The sequence below is a fragment of the Ailuropoda melanoleuca genome, chromosome 10 (assembly GCF_002007445.2).
Source record: "Ailuropoda melanoleuca isolate Jingjing chromosome 10, ASM200744v2, whole genome shotgun sequence".
Classification (NCBI taxonomy): domain Eukaryota; kingdom Metazoa; phylum Chordata; class Mammalia; order Carnivora; family Ursidae; genus Ailuropoda; species Ailuropoda melanoleuca.
The window spans coordinates 14,641,600-14,661,398 of NC_048227.1; the positions used below are offsets into that span (position 1 = coordinate 14,641,600).

A 19,799-nucleotide genomic window follows, 5' to 3' on the forward strand; every position below is an offset into this window, starting at 1 on the left:
AATGAATGAATGAATGAATGAATGAATGAATGGGGCAGATGAGTACAAAACCTGGAGTTAGGTGTGTTCTTTCTCAAGACTTCATGTAAACCAGATTCATCTCATAAAATAAGCAAAACCAAAAAATTTTGTCATTTGCACAGCTTCCCACTATCTTCCTCATGAGAATCCTGCTTCCTATTCCTGGGTTCAACGTCATGTCCTCATAGATCAATCCTCAAGGCTGCAATTTATAAGATACATCCAATTAATTCTACTAAAATGATAACATGTCCTCAGTTTAGAAATAAAACTTACAGGTAAGTTTTTTCCTTAAATTTGCTTTTCTCCACTTAAAGAAATATAAGATGCTTACTCTAAAAAACCTGAGATATATAGATAAGTAGAAAATAAAGTAGAAAGAAAATAAAAACATCACCCAAAGACAGTCACTATATTCTTGCAGTGCTTTCTCTACTTACCACTCATTTATTTAGCAAATAGTTATACACTGATATACACTATGTGACAGGTACTTTCTAAAAGTAAAAGTAAAGTTTCAGTCCTTACAGTGCTTGCTGTGTAGTATGGGAGATATAACTATTTATCTAGAAGGCCCAAAGAAGAAATTAAAACACTATGAACAATGAAGAAATAATTAATTTTAAAATTACATAAAAAGAATTTATGTTTATGTGAAACAAGCTAAATATGTATACGTGAAATCTATGGAACTCTTAAAATAGCCTACCAGTAACAAGATAGAAAATATAAAAAGAAATCTCATTCACAATAGTATCAAAATGTAAAACCACCTAGGAAATATTGTAATAGGAAAATCATATGGTTTACAATAAATATTGAGATATAAAGAAGGCTGAAATAACTGGTGAAGTAGGACATGCCAATTTTTACTGATAAAATTAAATACATAAATGGCAAATATTTAAAATTTCAAGTTTAGTACAAATGACAATAAAATTACAAAAACCTTTTTTGAACTTGACAAAAGTTTTCCATATTTTCTCAGCAATAATAAATAGGCAAGATTTTTTTAGTTTTCTAAATTAAGTTATTGAATTTTAATTTTTAAATAAATTTTTAAAAAAATATTTTATTTATGGGCGCCTGGGTGGCTCAGGAGTTAAGCTCTGCCTTCGGCTCAGGTCATGATCCCGGGGTCCTGGGATGGAGCCCCGCATCAGGCTCCCTGCTCAGGGGGAAGCCTGCTTCTCCCTCTCCCACTCCCCCTGCTGGTGTTCTCTCTCGCTGTGTCTCTCTTTGTCCAATAAATAAATAAAACAAACAAACAAAAAAAGATTTTATTTATTTATTTGTCAGAGAGAGAAAGCGAGAGCACAGGCAGAGGGAGAAGCAGGCTCTCTGCCAAGGAAGGAGCCCGACGTGGGACTCTATCCCAGGACCCCAGGGATCACGACTCGAGCGCAAGGCACACGCCCAACCGACTGAGCCACTGAGGCGTCCCTGAATTTTAATTTTTTTAAACCAACTTGGTCAAATAGGGTGAACTTAGCAACAGAACCGGCAAACTGATACTGAACAGGCTGACTCCAAAATGAATGATAACATAATACATAAAACAACTTCTTAGTAGTGGGAGGAGGAGAAAGAATTTTCAATAAGCAATGCTGGAGTAACTGGTCAGCAATCTGGTACCCCCCCCCCAATTAATTACAAGTATCTTAAAGAGTTAAAATTTTTAAAAGACACGTGGGAAAATACAAAGAACTAAAGTTAAGTATTTATGAAACTTTTAAAAGTTCTGAGGGCTATTTAAGCTTAAAAACTGAAGGAAAAATTTAAAAAGAAACAGATTTAAATATATAAATTGAAACTTCTAACTTTTTAAAAGGCCCACTTAGAAAAATAAAGGCAAACACTCTAATAGGACAATGAAGTAGTTTATCATATTTAGAAATTATACTAATAAAAAGATATTGTATTTCTTTTTATTAGTAAATAAAAATTTATTGTAAATATCATTCTGATATGCAGAGTGATATGAGTAGACCAATCACAAAATGGGAATAGCTTCCTAGAAGCAGAAACAGAATGTCAAAGGGTTGTGCATTTTAAATTTTGATATATACTACCAAATTGGCTTCACAAAATGGTTGTATCCAACTACAGTCCTACCTAGAGTGTATGAGAGAATCTACTTTCACAAACTCATAAACACTGCATCATTAATTTTTATTTCACGAATCTGAAAGGCGAAAAATATCATTTATTGTTTTAATATGCATTTCCTTAAAATTAACCATCTTTAATACATATTTACTGGCCATGCACATATGTTCTTTGAAGAATTTAACTATTCATGTTCTTTGCTTATTTTTCTATGTCCTCTTTTCTTAGTTGAAGCATAGCTGACAAATAATCTCTTTTTCTTTTCATAGGTGCTTTTTTTATGTTATCTTTTAGTCCTTGACTGTATATTATGAAGACACCATCGTTTTAATAAAAGACAGTATTTAAAATCTATATCCAAATTTCACGGACTTTTGTATCATTAAATACATTGCTTGCAAAATGAATGTAAACATCACACTGAGGGGCGCCTGGCTGGCTCAGCTGGTAGATCATCAGACTCTTGATTTCCGCTCAGGTCATGATTTCAGGGTCCTGAGATCGAGCCCCACCTCAGGCTCAGCAGGGAGCCTGCTTGAGATTCTCCCTCCATCTCCCTCTGCCCCTCCCCCGTCTGCGCTCATGCTCTCTCTCTCTCAAATGAATAAATAAATCTTAAAAAAAAAATCACACTGAGAATCAGTGGCAGAGTTCCAATGTTAAATATAACAAAACAAAGTATCCAAACACTAGCCTGCCCAAATAATTCCACTTGGTAATCAAACCCCTGGAATATAATGTAGAGTTTATGCTGCTGGAATGAGCAGAGCCAGCAGAGCAGCATTCTTACAGAATGAGTTCTTGACAACAATCCTCCATTGTATTAAGTTGCACCCTCTCCAGATAAGTAAAATTATGACTCCTATCTGAACATGCCATTTCCCAGGCCAACAACTCAAACTTGCACGCAAAATAAACTGCCTGCTCTGGTCTATTCCCTACCATGCTCTATCCTCTCTTCCATGGAAGCAGCCAATTCCCCAACTGGTCAGTTTATTCGGTAAGTAAATGACCAAGTATTATCTCTCTCAACTCCACTTAAACTAGCAACAAACAGCAGTACATAATGTGGTTTCAACCATTAACAGGTTTGTTTTTTCTCAAAGTTACACCTTAGTTTTAGCTTTGCTGCAGCCATTTCAGCCTTAGCCTCACCCAGCTGTGGCTGGGCATAGTGATACACACACACACACACACACACACACACACACACTCACACACACACCACATCTGTGAGATATGAGAAATACAAAAAGCATTGCCTGAATTGAAAATGTATTTATTCAGATTTGTTAGATGGCTCAATGAAATACATATTTGTATTAAGTTTTAAGCCTCTGAGAAGTATTTTGTGTGTAAGAAAAATGTAATCTAATTAAACTGCAGAAACTTTCAAAAGTTGCTAAAACCATACCATCTCTGGGCGCCTGAGTTGGTTAAACATCTGTCTTTGGCTCAGGTCATGTTCCCGGGGTCCTGGGATCAAGCCCCACATCGGACTCCCTGCTCAGCATGGAGTCTACTTCTCCCTCTCCCTCTGCCCCTCTCCCCCACTCATGATCTCTCTCTCTCTCTCTCAAATAAATAAACAAAATCTTAAAATAGAATAAAATAAAAACCATACCATCTGTTGTGGGTTGAATTGTGGCCCCTCAAAAGACAGGCTGAACTCAATACTGTGAATAAAACCTGGTGTGGAAATAAGCTCTAGGCAGATGTAATTACAGAATGAGGTCATGCTGGATTAGGGTGGGCCCTAAATCCAGTAACTGGTGTCCTTATACAAAGGCCCTGAGAGACACAGAGATATAAAGATACAGAGGCCATGTGGCCACAGAGGTAGAAATCAGAATGTGGCTGCAAGCCAAGGAACTACAAGGACAGCCAGGAATCATCTTCACTACAGCCTTGAGAGAGAACGTGGCCCTGCTGACACCTTGATTTCAGATTTCTAGCCTCCAGAACTATGAAACAATAAATTTGTATTGCTTTAAACCACTCAGGTTGTGCTAATTTGTTTAGAGCATTCCTAGGAAACTATAAAAATCAGCCAGTAAGAACTGTAAACTGTAACTGTAAATAAATAATTGAAAGAAATGAGTTTTCCACAAGTTAACACAGAACTGTGGGTTCACAGCATCACTTGCTCTTTATAACCTGGGTAATCACATATCCCAGTTTACGAGAACAGTCCCAGCTTATGTCTGCTATCCTAGCATAAAGGGACCCCTTTGATTCTCAAAAATGACCTGCTCTGCATAATAAATTACATGGTCATCTTATTTATGATCAAGCCTAAAAAACCCTCCTGTTACTCCACCTTCAAATTCCACCCTGTTCAAATAGCAGTTTATAAACACAGCTACTGTAATATATATTCTATTATAAAAGCTTGCTTACATGTCCATTCCATGTCCACAGAAACATAGCATAGTGTTAGGAACAGAGTGAGTAATCAATAAACATTTCCTAAATTTATTAAATTATTCAGAAGGCTAACAAAGTACCTACACAGACCATTTTCTTTCATTTTTTCCCCATATCCACTCACCAGGGCTCAATGAAGGTAGAAGCAGAAATTTAAAGAGCAAAACAACTAACTTATGAAGCAGTTGTTCTCAAATTTTAGCATGCATTGGTATCATGTGGAGGACTTGTTAAAGCAGAGTATTGGGTCCCAACCCAGAGTTCCAGATTCAGGAGGTCAGGGGCAGCGGCTGAGAATCTACATTCCTAACAAGTTCCGAGATGATGTGGCTATGGACTACTCTTTTGGGAACCACAGCTATAAAGTAAGCACAACAATTATTAAAAGATTAATTTCTTCTCATGACTTTATTACTGGTAGGAGACTTTTTTTTCTAAATACAATGGAGTAGTCTGTGGCAGACCAACACTCCTGCTGAGAACAAGGACAGATACATTTTTAGAATCAATAGATACATTTTTATTTTTTTTTAAGATTTTTTATTTATTTATTTGACAGAGAGAGAGAGACAGCCAGCGAGAGAGGGAACATAAGCAGGGGGAGTGGGAGAGAAAGAAGCAGGCTCATAGCGGAGGAGCCTGATGTGGGGCTCGATCCCACAACGCCGGGATCATGCCCCGAGCCGAAGGCAGACGCTTAACCGCTGTGCCACCCAGGCGCCCGTAGATACATTTTTAGATACATTTTTAAAATCAATATTTAAAGGCATCAGAAAATCTGAAGCAATCTAGACACCTCTGGATTCTGGAAAAAGAGAGAAACTGTAGAGAAATAAAGTGACATTCTGCAGTCACTTTGTCCCAAGTGTATTTGCTGATTCTGGGACAAAAGGCTGAGAACCCAGACTTACTTTAGGCAGAAGAACCACAAGAGCTATTGGAAAAGAGGAAAGGCAAGACTCAAGGAGCGAAAATCCCAGTCAAAGAGAGTTAAAAAGAGCTGGGTTTAACACAAGGCTGGTTTTCCCCTGACGACATTTACCAAATTTTGCAGCCGTAAAGAGAGGGCTTCAAAACAAAACTGAAAACCTCTGAAAACCTAGAGCGGAATTTTTAGGGGCCCCTGGCAGGCTCAGTCAGTGGAGCATACGACTCTTGATCTCGCGGTTGTTAAGTTCAACCGCCATGTTGGGTGTAGAGTTACTTAAAAATAAAATCTTAAAAAAAAAAAAGTAGGGGGTGCCTGGGTGGCTCAGTCGGTTAAGACTTTGGCTCAGGTCATGAGCCCAGGGTCCTGGGATAGAGCCCCAGTAGGTCAGGCTTCCTGCTCAGCAAGGAGTCTGCTCCTCCCTCTCTACCACTGCTTGTGCGTGTGCACACATGCGCTCTCTCTCTCTCTCAAATAAATAAATAAAATCATTTTTTTTAAGTGGCATTTTCAGTAATCTCACTATTCTCAAGAAACAAAGATTACAGTATAGAAGCCACCAGGGGAAGAGACCTCTGTGAATTCACTACACTATCAGTTGCAAGCCCTGGATGACTACGTGAGTGGGAAAGGTAAACCAGAGGGAAACAGCCTATTCAACCCCGCAACACAACCTCAATCATCAGCTCAGTCCCTAACAGGATTAGGTGATAAGCCACTACTCAAAAGGGAGGAGAGATTTCCTATCTGACAAAGAAGAGTATCATCTGGGGCTTCATTTTATTCACAACACCCAACATTTACATAATTAAAAACCAAAAAGAAAAAACAGACAATAGAAAGAGATGCTCAGATGATCCAGAGAATGAAGTTAACAGAAAGACTTTTAAATGACAGTTGTTTAAATTCCCTATTTTAGAAGATTCCGTATTTTTAAAAAGGGTGAAAAACAAAAGGTAGGTGAGAAAAGGGGGAAAGAACATATTTTTTAAATGAAGAATTTTAACTGAGAATTGTATCTATAAGAATTGAACCGAAATGCTAGATCTGAAAAGAATAACTAAAATTAAGAATTCAAAGGGTAGATTTAACAGCAGACCAGACCTAGCAGAAGAGAGGATTATAAACTGGAACCTAAGTCAATAAAATACATCCACACTGAAGCAGAAGGAAACATAGAGGAAAAAAAAAAAGTGTAAAGAGAACCAGGGACACTGTGGAAAAGTCTATGGAGTATGTAACTGAAGTCCCTCGAAAGAAGAGGAAAGAATGAGTAAGAACCAATATTAATGAAATTTTCAAAACTGATAAAAAGACAACCCACAAATCCAAGAAATTCTGTGAACCTCAAACCAGAAAACACACACAGATATAGCACACTTAACTGTTGATAATCAAAACAAAGAGAAACTTTTAAAAGTAGCTAGTGGAAAAGAAGCACATTACTTTCATAGGTGCAACAACAAAACTAACAGCTAAATTTTCAAAACAAATCATAAAAACCGGAAGACAACAGAATGACCTCTTGAAAGTGCTGGAAAAAAAATGCCCACCTAGAATGTGGTGCTTAACAACTATTCTCTTTAAAAATAAAGGCAGAATAGGGGCACCTGGGTGGCTCAGTCAATTAAGAGTCTGACTCTAGATTTCAGCTCAGGTCATGATCTCAGGGTCGTGAGATCAAGCCCAGTGTCAGGTTCCACACTGAGCCTGTTTGGGATTCTCCATCTCCCTCTTCCCCTCTCCACACTCCCCCCACCACTCACGTGCACTCTCTCTCTAAAAATAATTTTTAAAAAAATTATAAAGAATTCATTATGGACCCACTTGTATTAGAAAACATAGGAGTGGGAACTCTTCGAATGGCAAGAAAAATCAGTCTATCCCAAAGAGAAACACAGAATTACAGGAAGGGTCAAAAAGTAACGGAGACGGTAAATATGTAAGAAAATACACATAAATACTGATTACAAAAAAACAATAATTTCTTACGGGTCTTAAAATAATAGGCAGAAGTAAATGAGTAAGACAGTAATGCAACAAGGCAGGAAAAGGACAAACTGAGTTAGTAACTGAAATCCCAGCATTACTGGAGAAGTGATAAAAGTTATATTTTGTATCAGACGGCAGCAAGTCAAGAGTGTATGTTATAATTGCTAGTAATAATCACAAAAAGAATAGTAAAAGAATGTGTAACTAAGCAATTACTACAGGGAAAATATTAAATAATAACTAATAATCCAAGAGAAGGCAAGAAAAAAAGGAAAAAGGAACAAAACTGGTGAGTCAAAAAAGAAAACTTATCAAAAGATGGCAGATCTAGGGGCGCCTGGGTGACACAGCAGTTGGGCGTCTGCCTTCGGCTCAGGGCGTGATCCTGGCGTTGTGGGATCGAGCCCCACATCAGGCTCCTCTGCTAGGAGCCTGCTTCTTCCTCTCCCACTCCACCTGCTTGTGTTCCCCCTCTCGCTGGCTGTCTCTATCTCTGTCAAATAAATAAATAAACTCTTTAAAAAAAAATGGTAGATCTAACACCAAATATAATGACAACCTCATTACATGAAAATGGACTAAATATTCTAATTTAAAAACTAAAATATACAAAGAAAAAAAACTAAATTCAACATCATGATGCTCTTTAGGACAAAAATATTGAAAATATAGGGATGGAAAAAGATATACCATGCAACATTTACCAAAAGAAAAGTTAGTAACGCTATAGTGATACCACACAAAGTAGACTTTAAGGCAAAAAGCATTACCAATGATTAAAGGATAACAATGTTAATCCACCAAGAAAATTCTAATGTGAGCCACGTAGGTAGAAATTAGTAATCACTGGGAGCTAAGAAGAACACTTTTAGGAATGGCCTTTGATGGCCAATGCAAAGCACTGGCTACAACCAATTCTATTTAGAAAATCTATGACAGCTCAAAGGGTAGAACTATACAATAACAAAAAGCAGACTTCTTCTCAATACAATAAAACTCACACATTATCTTATGTGACTTCTGAAATGCTTATATAAAATAGTTAATAATTCTTTTCATCACACACAAAAAAGATAAGACCATTTCAGACAACGGAAACAAACCTAATAAAGATAAGAAGAGGGGCACCTGAGTGGCTCAGCCGTTAACGGTATGTCTTTGGCTCGGGTCATGATCCCAGCGTCCTGGGATCAAGCCCTGTGTTGGGCTCCCTGCTTAGCGGAACCCTGCTTCTCCCCCTCCCACTCCCCCTACTTGTGTTGCCTCTCTCGCTGTCTCTGTCAAATAAATAAATTAAATCTTTTAATAAAAAAAAAAGATCAGAAGATATTCTGGGGTAATACAGTGTTTACTAGACTGGGCAGTTTGATAAAGTCACTAGAATTCCTAACTATACAAACTAGATTTCCTGAAATTAAACCCTCAGAAAGAGAAAAAAAACAAGACTTTAAAAAAGTACTTAGATTCTTCTTCTCCAAATAAAGCTCAAGCTTTGACTGAAGAATGAAACTGACATCTCTGCATTACACTTACCTAAATGGCAGACTCACCATCATAACCATTAGTGGTTGTGCTTGGAGCTGGAACTGGCTGGGCCTAAAATCCAACCTCCTCATCAGTTTTTCTGTTAGAATCTAAGAACTTTAAACTTCAAAAGAATCTCAGCTTATTTCTCAAGCACTATTTTAAATAAAATAAGAAATAAATTGAGATTTTTATTTTCTAGTTTACTTATTCAATTACTAAACCAGAGTACTAAAAAAGCAAAAGTTCTTTTCTTTTTCTTTTCTTTCTTTCTTTTTTCTTTCTTTTTTTTTTGGTGGTCCATATAGGGATTGAAATGTTCTTCTTGAAAGAAATAGCCTATTACCTCTTGTGGGTAACAACAATGACAAAAAAGTGTCTGCAATTTGTTCCTAAATATGTCCAAGAACAAAAGTCGGCTCTTGGGAGAAAGCAGTGCTTACATACAGTTGATGTTCAAAGAACTTACATACTGAGCAGCCGGCATAAGGGTATAAAAACACTTTGCCATCTGATTATTCCTCATAAATGATACTTAAGATGTGTCCACCCACGACTATACAACATTTGAAACTCTAGACAAATAAAATCTACACACTTACCACACTACAACTGCAATGGCTAATTAATTTATACAAATAAAGATATAATCCAACTTGCTATGTAGAAGCCAAGCATATTAATTCCTGAGACACTAATTACGATGGATTTTAGACATTTTATTTCATCAGCCTACAGTCTGGTTTTTTGTTTTCACATTTTTTATTTGCATTCTTCTTGTAATATCCTATTCAGAACTGTGGTCACTAGCCCAAGTCATTTTTCAGGAACATGTTTAAAAAACAATGTCAAAAGCTGTATGGAAATGCAATTAAGGAACCACTAAGTTACATAACTACATTTAGGCAACAAACAGTTCCACCTATTGTTTACTGATTAAAGATGAATAAGGATGTTCTCTATTCTGCAGTTTCATAAGCTAGGTCACAATTTACAATATACTGTAGGATCTATATTATAATACTTCAAAAAAATAATTTGGAATTACCTGAAATAGCTGCCAATGAAAATGCACAATAATGGTTTACTTATCTGTACAACTTTAGTGCAGCGCAATTCCTAATGAAACAGAATGAGATTTAAGAACACAGACACCTTGCAATGGCATTACAACAAAAGTATAACCTAAATTCATCCCAAATCACAGCAGTATTGGGGCACCTAGGTGGCTCAGTCGGTTAAGTGTCTGCCTTGGGCTCAGGTCATGATCCCAGAGTCCTGGGATCCCGCCCTGCATCAGGCTCCCTGCTCAGCAGGGAATCTGCTTCTCCCTCTCCCTTGGCTGCTCCCCCTGCTTGTGCTCTCTCTCTCTCTGTCAAATAAATAAATACAATCTTAAAAAAAAAACACACCAAAAAACACAGCAGTAAGATCAGCAGCTAAAGTTTACTCTAAAATATGAATATCACCCTTTTTTTCTAGAATGGTGCACTATCTTTATAAATATTATTGTGGCTTTCCTGCTCTCAAGACAAATTTAGATCAAATACAAAAAATATATGCATTTTAAATGCAAACACATGAAATAATATCCCCACTCTGCCAATCCTGATGAATGCTCAGAAGACTCCCCCCTCCCCCAGCTTTACAGACTACGGCCAAATGCCTTAAAGTTGTAGCTTCCTGACCATTATCTGGACAGGAAGATCCCAAACTGTTCAAGGCCCTTTCGTAATGGTGGATTCCAATACTTGCCAGCGTGCTTACCTCTATCAACTATCTATGTCTGGTCTCACCTTGTGAGCTCACAGTCTAGTCTGCTGCAGCTATTATAAAGTCACGGTTAAGACCACTGATTCGGTCAGACTGCCAGAGTTCAAATCTCCATCACCTCTTGTATGACCTAAAACAAGTTACTACTCTGAACCACATTTCTTTTATCTCAGAAGAGGGTGAGGGGAAAGGACAACATTGAGATCACACATGTGAAGGACTTATGACCCACTGGTCCATGCTAGCACTTGATAAATCTGAACTATTATTACTTAAACAGGCAGCTTTTTAGCTTGAGCAAAATAAAAATATATTCATTTTCTAGCCTCTCCATCTAAGATGAATGGATTTGTTCCCACCTTAAAAAAATAAATTATATGCCTGGACTTTTCAAGCCAACATTCTCTGTGCTGCAGAAAACAGCCCGAAGCCACTTCTGGAAATGAATGTTGGGTCTATTGTTTGGTATTCCCTAACCCCATCTCTATATGGAAGTGAGGTGACTTTCATTTAAGTATTCATCCTTGTCAGACTCCTCCATTTTCACAATCCTCATGAAAATGAAGCACGCCTGCCAAAAATATGGGTTTGTGATTAAACGATATAAAACAACAACATAAAAAATAGATGTACTCGAGGAACTTGTCAGGAAGCACAAACCAAACCTCACTGCTGATAATCTGTAACAAAAAGCTCCACTGAGAAAATATTTATGGAAGGTAACCTGAAGAATGTACAATCCCCATCTACTTATCTAGATGATCTAAAACAGATACTTAAATTAGTGTAGAAATCTAAGTACTTAGATCACATTATTTTGCTAGCACCAGAACTGCTTTTACTGAATTTACGTTTTGATGTTCTGTCATCAACCAACACAATGAGGCAAAGAAGACTTTAAACTAAAAAACAAAGTAAAACACAACACAGTCCTTTGAGATACATGCTGTTATTTACTTAACAGATGTAGTTGAGGAGTTTGTCAATACAAGGAGTCTCGAAATCCAAAAGAGAAAATGGTCTTTTATCTTAGGGTCACTGAACTATGCAACTGATTGTATCTCTCTGAACTGGCTAATAAAAAGCAGTCAAATTCGTGGCCCTCTAACAAATATTTAAGAGTCTAAGTACTTCGTGTACAGATCTCATTCCATCTTAACGAGGATCTTACAGATGTGTCTTCATCTTAAGTTTTGTCTCTCAGTGCTACATTCATCACCCCCTTATTTTGTATGTTCTCAATAACATGCCGTATCTTTGTGAGCCACTATGAATCCTTTCTGGAACTAGATGTGACATAAGTAAATGACATCCTCCACTTAAAAAAACATTATAACACAGTAAGGTATTTTCTTCCATTAATAAGCATTTTATGAGTTCAACTTGTAAAAGCATTACCTTTTTTGCGCTCCCAAAGAAAAAAGAAAGTGCTTTTGCAAATATTGTGTCTAAAATTAGGAAATTCTAACAACAGGAACTACAAAAATAAAACTTTCATTATGTATTTTTAACTTCGGAGCACACAGAAAATTATAAATATATCCCATATAAAAATCCCCCAAAACTCATTTTTAATTTTAAAATACAGGCCAAATCACCATCAGTGCAATTACAATTATTTATTCCGAATGGGAACTGAAGAGACTAGCTTAAAAAATGATTCATAAGATTTCTGTACATCTCCTGAGCTAGCCTGTGCCGAGCATAGAGGATGCTGCCACCCACACCTTAAGGTGAAACAACACAGAATTTAGAGACCCAAAGGCTCTTGCTACATTCCTGCTTCAGGGACTTGGCTACATATTCCTGCTTCAGGGATTTCGGCAATCTCCCTGCTGTCATTTGAGGAAATAAAAGGCTTAAGAATCTTTGTGTGTACAATCTAACCCATTCATGAACTCATACTCTGATCATAACTTAGGACTTTTAACTATACATTTATCTAATTAATGGATTATAATTACAGTTCTTCACCCTCCTGGTGACCATAAACAAGTAGCTATGCTACCAGATTATGAAAAACTGTTCTACTAGTACAATAAAAATTACAATTTCTACCCCACTGACAGGAACTTCATCAAACACAGGAATCTCACAATCTAACTTGAAAGCAGCACCATAAAAGTACAGCTTTTTCTTAAAGCATTTTCAGAGCTTTATCCAAATATCAAACAAAATATAAGTTATATAATATCAAGTAGGATGAAGGTAAGTCCACTGTTGTTTCTCCTAAGCGTTTATTCAACAATACTCTGAATTATTTCCAGGCATTCCAGTCATATGAAACATATATAATGTCTCTACAGTGCTTTATGAGAGAAATAAGCATTTAATAAGGCTTTCAAAACGTTTTGACTTCTATAGCAAAACTCTTGTTTCTGGTGTGATAACTTTATTTATGGGCTAAGAAGCCACAATAGCATTTCTATTCTGAGTCACAGAATAGACAGGTGTGTTACACAAGTATCTTCCACATTTTAGGGATGAGTCATTTCTGCTACAGATGTTTACTCTGCAACCAATAAAAACACATGTGCCAAAAATTAAACTCATAATCAAGATTGAAATTCTATGCCTCTAGCCAACGACTGACACAAGTAAATGAAACAAGATCTTAGTTCTTCTATACATAGATATTAAATATACTAATTTTTTTTTTCACTGAAAACCAACATCAGAAATCAATGAATTCTCATCAAGTTAACAAGTAGTCATGGAACACTTGTGAATGCCCAACTTGGACTGAGAATGCAAACAGATAAAAGAATTCCTGTTTATAGAAGCTTACAAATTAGCAGGGTCAAACACTTTTTACACAATGAAACAACTAGTAAACGAGCATACAACTCAATTCAAACATTTAATGAGCACATAATCAAGCTCTACATTGGGTACACAGTCTTCCTCAGCAAAATAGCAGCCGGTGTATAAAATCTACATAAAATTCCATTTTAATCATGCAGAGGCCCTTCTTTGGTTTTGTCATCATCAGATAAAAGCCCAAGCTCCTGCATCTCTGCCCTGCACTTTTTTACTTTTCAAAAACCACCTCCCAGTAGTTTGTTACTGGCCTAGTCTCCTGTTACTCGCCCACCTCCACATTCCCATCCTACCTTGTTAGTTTCAAAGTTATTCATTCTTCCAGACACTTCCATAAAGTATTCCCTGGTATCTTTCTTCACCCTCCATACCCTGCAGTGTCTCTCCGCAGGGCTCTATCTTAGCTCTATTTTCGACGCTGTGTTCAAAGTATCTTCACTGTCCCTCTCTAACTTCTAGAGAGAAGAAACATGATTGCTTGGAAGGTCAGTGACATTTCAAATCCTGCACACGTCTTTATCTTCCGCATAAGAACCAGTAACTCTTAAAAGTTAATGTTATTTATCATTGAATGGATTAACAATATAATACAATTTTACCGGACTGGCAAGCTTTCTTGTTACAACTATTTTAATGAACATATTTTTAAAAAGCAGTTTCAGGTTTACAGGGGGGAAAAAAGTACAACTATTATTTAATTTCAAAACAACAACAACAAAAACCCAAAACACCCAAAAATCTTCTCATCCAAAAAACTACTCCCCTAGTGATGCTGTAAACTTGTCCTGACAAACTTTCACGTCTAATCTCAAGGGCCAACGAGCCCACGGACATATTTCCCAACCACAGGGCTTGGTCACGGCGCTGAGGCACCACCAGATGCCTGTGACCTACTCTCTGAAGCGGCTGAGTGCCTCCCTCCCTCTGACTAAACTTCCGTGATGGGCATCACCTCTGCTCTCCTCCAAGACAGTTCGGAAGCAGGGACTTCTGCTCCTAAACCCAGGCCCACAACTTCCCCCTCAACCACGGGGCGAAAGTTAGGACAACTCCCCGCACCACGAAAGACGGCACCCTCCCTGCTCCGGGACCTTTCCCTCCCCAAGACCGACGCGGGTCGTGAAGTCCCGGCGCCCCGACCAAGGCGGGGGTGCGATCTGGGTCTGAGCCGTCAATCCCGACGGACCCCCGAGCGGCCCGGGGCACGAGCCGACTGGCCGCCACCCCAGGTGTCCCCTCAGACTCCGAGGGCTGGACAGTGAAGAGGAAGCCGGCCAGAGGGAAGCCATCCTACGAGGGGTGGACGGGTGGCAGGAGGGGGCCAGGAAATGACAAGCGCCTGTCCGTCGGAGTTGGGCCGGGCCGTGCAGAACTTGGCGACGAGCGCCTGAAACCGGCAGGCTGAGCGCGACAGGATTAGGGCGGCCGGCGACTGCATGGGGCCGGTCAGAGCCGCGCCGCGGGGCCCGGGGTTGGGACCGACGGCTGCTGGAGGCACCGAAGCGAAACGGCCCCGGCCGGGTAGACGGCACGGGCGAATGACCCAGCAGCCTCCGCCCGGACGGCGCCGCCGCTCCGCCGCCAGGAGCCGAGAGCCGCGCCAGCCTCGGTTCGCGTCCGTTTGCTCCGTACCTGGTCTGCGGCTCCACGGGCGTCGGTACCGCCGCTCTCCGCGGGTCGCTCGAGTGGGTCCCCGCTCCGCCAGTCCACAACCCGCCCTCTTGCCGGCCCTCCCTCCCTCACGCCCCGCCCCCGGCGCCGCGAGCGCCCGTCACGCACGCACAGACGTCACTTCCGGGGCCCTAGACGCGCGGAGGGAGGAAGTTGCTGCGGGTTCGCCTCGGAATCTGATCTGGGTGGAGCGAGGCCGAGGCGAGAGTGAATGACAACACTCGCGGTGCAGAGGTCTAGGCGGAGGGAGCGGCCTCGAGGCTAGCCCTACGGTGCTGACCTGCGGCGTTCAGGAGCCGGCGGAGAAGCCAGTGGGCTCTTTTTCCGTGCCTGCTTCCTGCGGTGCCAGCCGGTCCTCGGCCACTGTAGCAGCGTGGAAAGGAAGGCGGAGGCTGCAAAGCCTGGGGAGAGGAATCCATGGGCCAGTAGACGGTTGCCAGCCCGTAGGGAATGAGGCCGCTTGAAAAAAACCAATGAACCCTATCCCTTCACGGATGTCAAGATTCTTAGTTTTCGAATTAAAGGACCTTAAAGAGCTTGGTGGTTGATCCAAAAGCCGTTTTTACAGCTAAGCATAATTGAGGCCCACGGAATTAAATTGTTAGCCAGTATTAATGGTCGAGTCACAAGTGGAATCCAGTTCTCGTGATTCCCATTTCAGGAATGTTGGAAACAGCAGCTGCTTCTGTATCCTGGATGCCATCTGTGGCATAAATTGCAGCACAACAGAGAAAAACAAAACACAACTATACCGTATCTGGTAGGTAGACCTGGATTGGAATCCCATCTTTGCTAAATGCTGCCTCTGTGATCTTGGACAAGTTGCCTAATGTCTCAGTCTTTTTTCATTATTTGCAAACTGGAGATTGATTCATTCCTCAAATCCTTCCTAAATGCAGAGGGATAGCAGAACATACCACCCCGAAACATACCTCTTTGGCAGAAGATTAATTTGAGAGAGTAGACACAAGAGAAGCTCTGAAAACAAACTAGAATGCCCTTTTGGAAGGAAAATGTACATTTATAAAGGAAATCTCCATTCCTAAAGGTGTCTCGGTCTCTGTACCTAGGAGAGGATTTCTAAATCACTAGACACTCTATCAATGGGGAAGACACTAACTTAAATCTGCATAGCAAACCTTAAGCTTGTTTACTTTTCTTTCCCTGGTCACGTCCCATAACTGGTCCTTCAGCCACCCACCCAACGCCAACACACACCTTTCTTTTGTCTACCCGAAAGTGGTATATAAATTGGCATTCTAAGTCTTTTCCTTGGGTATCTCTAATGTATGTATGAGGTATATGTGTTAATAAATTTCTATTTGTTTTTCTTGTGTTAATCTTTTACTTCTCAGCCAAGAATTCAGAAGAGTAGAGGTAACGTTCTTTTTTTTTTTTTTTTTTAGATTTTATTTATTTATTTGACAGGGAGAGAGACAGCTAGCAAGAGAGGGAACGCAAGCAGGGGGAGTGGGAGAGGAAGAAGTAGGCTCCCAGTGGAGCAGGGAGCCTGATGCGGGGCTCCAGCCAGGACCGTGGGATCATGCCCTGGGCCGAAGGCAGACGCTTAACGACCGAGCCACTCAGGCGCCCCTAGAGGTGACATTCTTTTCCCTCCCCTACACCTACCATATGCTAGGCTGAGGACACCGGGGAGTATAAAACAAAGTACCTTTACTGAGAAGCTTACATTCTAGAGGAGAGGTAGAGGAGCCAATAAACAAGTTATTTACAGTCATACATGAGATGGTGATAATTGTTATGAATAAAAAAAGGAAGAGGAATAGAAAGTGCAATCTAAAAGTCTACAGTTTTAGTGTAGAGGGGAAAGCCCTGACTGAGAAAGTAACTTGAACAAAGGGCAAGGGAGCTGGCTATGCTGGTATGCAAATATTTGGGCAGGTGTTCTAGGTACAGGGAACAAGTGTGAGAGTCCTCTTGACACCTCCGAACTATGTAGCTGTAGCAGAGTGAATTAGGGGAAGGTAGGAGAAGAGATCAAAAGGTAATGGGCAAAGTAAGTAGGGGCTAACCCTTAGGTCAATATGGGAGGGAACTAGCAGAAGTGAGGACACTGGTAGGTCTGACTCATTGGGGCCATTAATGGGACAAACTGCCAGACATGCCTTCTCTCTCAGGTGGGGTGGGAGGCTACTGTAAAGGGGCACCAAGGTTATATTTAACTCAGGAAGCAATGTTTTAGTTCTTGAATTTAGTGGTTTAGTTCTTGATAGGTATATGGATATTCATTGTATTATTTTTATTTCAATTTATGTGTTATTTTTGCATATGAATTTCTTTTTATGTTATGTTATTTATTTAGAGAGGGAGAGAGAAAATCTTAAGCAAGCCCAACCCAGGGCTCACAAGCCTGAGATCATGACCTGAGCTGAAATCAAGAGTTCGACACTTAACTGGCTGAGCCACCCAGGTGCTCTTTTTGCGAATGAATTTATAAAAATCAGTCCCGTTGGAAAAAGTGAAGATAAAGGAGGGCTAAAAATTCATCTTGGAGTGGGTCAAAAGAAAAAAAGCCAGCAAAAGGAGAGTGAAAAAAAAATAGAAGCAAGAGGAAAACCATTAAAGAAGAGGAATGTGGAAGCTAAGAGGAAAGAAAAAACAAAGGGATCGATGGGTAGAGTCAGATTCCATAGAAAGGTCAGATAAGATGACTCTACCCAAGAGAAATGAAAACATTAATAAAAATAGTGAAAGCAGGCATCCTTGTCTTGTTCCTGATCTTAGTGGAAAAATGTTCAATCTTTCACCATTGAGTATGATGTTGCCTCTGGGTTTTTCATATATGGCCTTTATTATGTTGAGAAAGTTCTCTGCTATTCTTAGTTTATAGGCTGTTTTTTTTTTTTTATCATGAAAGGGTATTGCAGTTTTTAAAACTTAATTGTTTATTGTAAAATACAGATAACATAAAATTTACAGGCAAAAGAATGAATTTGGACCCTTACCTAACACCATATACAAAAATTTAACTCAAACTTGATCAAAGACCTAAATGTAAGATACAAAATTTAGAAGGAAACACAGTTAAAAAGCTTCATAACACTGTATTTGACAATAATTTCTTATGCAACACCAAAGGCACAGGTAATAAAAGAAAAAATAGAAAAATTGAACTTACAAATTTAAAATTTTTGTGCATCAAAGGCCACAATCAACAGAATACAAAGGTAACTCACAGAATAAAGCATTTGCAAATGATTTATCTGATAAGGGATTGTTACTCAGACTATAGAGAGAACTCCTAAAACTCAACAACAGCTCAGTTTCCATGAGATTTCTTAACATTTCTTTGTCTTCTTTATTTCTTTCAGCAACGTTTTAGAGTTTTCATCGTATAAGTCTTTTACCTCCTTGATTACTTCCTAAGTATTTTATTCCTTTTGATGCTATTATAAATGGAATTGTTTTCTTAATTTCTTTTGGGTTGCTCATTGTTAGTGTATAAAGAGGTGGCTGATTTCTTTGTGTTGATTTTGTATTACTACATTGCTCAATTTATTCTAATAGTTTTTTCTGTGGAATCTTAGGGTTTTCTACATATAAAATCATGTCTTTGAATAGAAATAACTTTGCTTTTTCCTTTCCAATTTGGATGCCTTTTATTTCTTTTTCTTACCTAGTTGCTCTGGCTAGAACTTCCAATACTATGTTAAATAGAATTGGAAAACAAAAAAACAAAAAACAGGTATCTTTGTCTTATTCCTGATCTTAGTAGCAACACTTTTTGTCTTATACCGTTGAAGAGAAAGTTAGCTGTGGGTTTTTCGTACGTAGGCTTTCTTATACTGAGTTAGTTTCACTCTATTCCTAGTCTGTTCAGTGTTTTTTCATGAAAGGGTGTTGAATTGTGTCACAAGATTTTTCTGTATCAGTTTTTTCCCCTTTATTCTCTTAAGACCATCTTTGTATTCTAGGAATATATCCCACTTGGCCACAGTATATAATCCTTTGATATGCTGTGGAATTCAGTTTGTTCATATTTTGTTGAGAATTTTTATATTGATATTCATAGGGGATAGTGGTCTGAATTTTTTTTTTTGTTTTTTTTTTCCCCTATCGTGTCTTTGTCTGGCACAGTATGAGGGCAACAAATGAGTTAGCATGAGTTAGAAAGCATTCCGTTCACTTTCAATTTTTTGGAAAAGTTTGAGAAGTACTGGTATTAGTTCTTTAAGTCTTTGGTAGACTTCTCCAGCAAAACCATCAAATCCAAGGCTTTTCTTTCTTGGAGGGTTTTTGATTACTGATTCAACCTTGTCACTAGTTATAGATCTATTTTGATTCTCTATTTCTTTGTGATTCAAACTTGGTAGGATTTATATTTCTGAAAATTAGTCCATTTCCTTTGGTTAATTTGTTGGTGTACATATATTCATAGTATTCTCTTGTAATCCTTTTTATTTATGTAAAGTCAGTAGTAATGTCCCCTCTTTAATTTCTTTAAGATTTTTAAATTTATTCATTTAAGAGAGAGAGAGAGAGAGACATAAGAGAGAGCACAAGCAGGGGGAGA

General features: G+C 39.0%; 1 protein-coding gene across 7 annotated transcripts in view; it reads right to left on the reverse strand.

Annotated features, from left to right (window-relative positions):
• The window catches only part of RABGEF1 (RAB guanine nucleotide exchange factor 1), a 60,768-nt gene extending 45,388 nt beyond the window's left edge, over window positions 1–15,380 (reverse strand). For 4 of the 7 annotated variants that reach the window (XM_019807646.2, XM_019807643.2, XM_034670034.1 and 1 more), the window contains exon 1: window positions 15,227–15,379. The gene's annotated coding sequence lies outside the window, so the exon portion shown is untranslated. Of the gene's footprint in view, window positions 1–13,887; window positions 14,050–15,226 lie in introns of all 7 variants that reach the window. The other 3 variants (XM_034670033.1, XM_011234361.3, XM_019807647.2) reach the window with 3 other exon arrangements.
• Window positions 15,381–19,799: the final 4,419 nt, after the last annotated feature.